The sequence below is a fragment of the Hyla sarda genome, unplaced genomic scaffold (genome assembly GCF_029499605.1).
Source record: "Hyla sarda isolate aHylSar1 unplaced genomic scaffold, aHylSar1.hap1 scaffold_1174, whole genome shotgun sequence".
Classification (NCBI taxonomy): Eukaryota; Metazoa; Chordata; class Amphibia; order Anura; family Hylidae; genus Hyla; species Hyla sarda.
In genome coordinates this window covers 25,001-25,876 of record NW_026607797.1, presented here as the reverse complement: position 1 = coordinate 25,876, position 876 = coordinate 25,001, and positions in this window count along the sequence as shown.

The following is an 876-nucleotide window of genomic DNA, read 5'->3' as shown; positions in this document are numbered from 1 at the left end:
CAACAAAGGTCAGATGTTGTTTACACCTGGCCATGCCAGTGGTATTGAGTAGCATATCCCAGTGCTAAGGGTCCTGGGTGCAACAATCTTTCAATGGGGAATAGCCGCACTGAGTTTGTCAAGTGCACCCATGTTTGCAACTCCAACAATACACACATATGTATGTATGTATGTATGTGTGTATGTGTGTATGTATGTCTATCTATCTATCCACCCATCTATCTCTATATATATTTATCTCTCTCTCTCTCTCTCTATATGTATATATATATTTTTTTTTCTTTTAAATATATATATATATATATATATATATATGTATATACATATAGAGAGAGAGAGAGATGGAAATACTTTTTTAAACATGTTTTCACCTCATTTTTACCTTCTTTTTTTCTTCTCTCCATGTTTTCCTTCTTTCCTATGCTGCTGCTTCTTATTTTTCTTCTTTTTCAGACCCTATCATTGCACTATTGCTTATTCAATACCACCAGCAGATGGAGACACTATATTACAACATTAGTTGTGAGCAGCAGTTTGTACAAACAAATGCCTCATAGCTGATGTCCTATCCACCTAGGCACATAGGCACCACCTATTGTCTATTGCCTGCAGTAGGGGCCCACTGGACTAGCCAGCAAGCAGCTGCAGCAAATAAACAGATAATCTTTCTTTCCAACACTGAAACCTGGTAGTGCATTTAATATATGCTATCAGATAGGGGACATATCAGATATTAAACTGATATAAACAGACACCACATTTGATACCAGCCAAAAGGAAGGATGAGAAGTGATAACTGTGAAAGGGGAGGAACCAACGCTGTCCCCTTCACATGCACCATCATTACTTGTAGGAAGGGAGGCTGGCTGGCAGCCT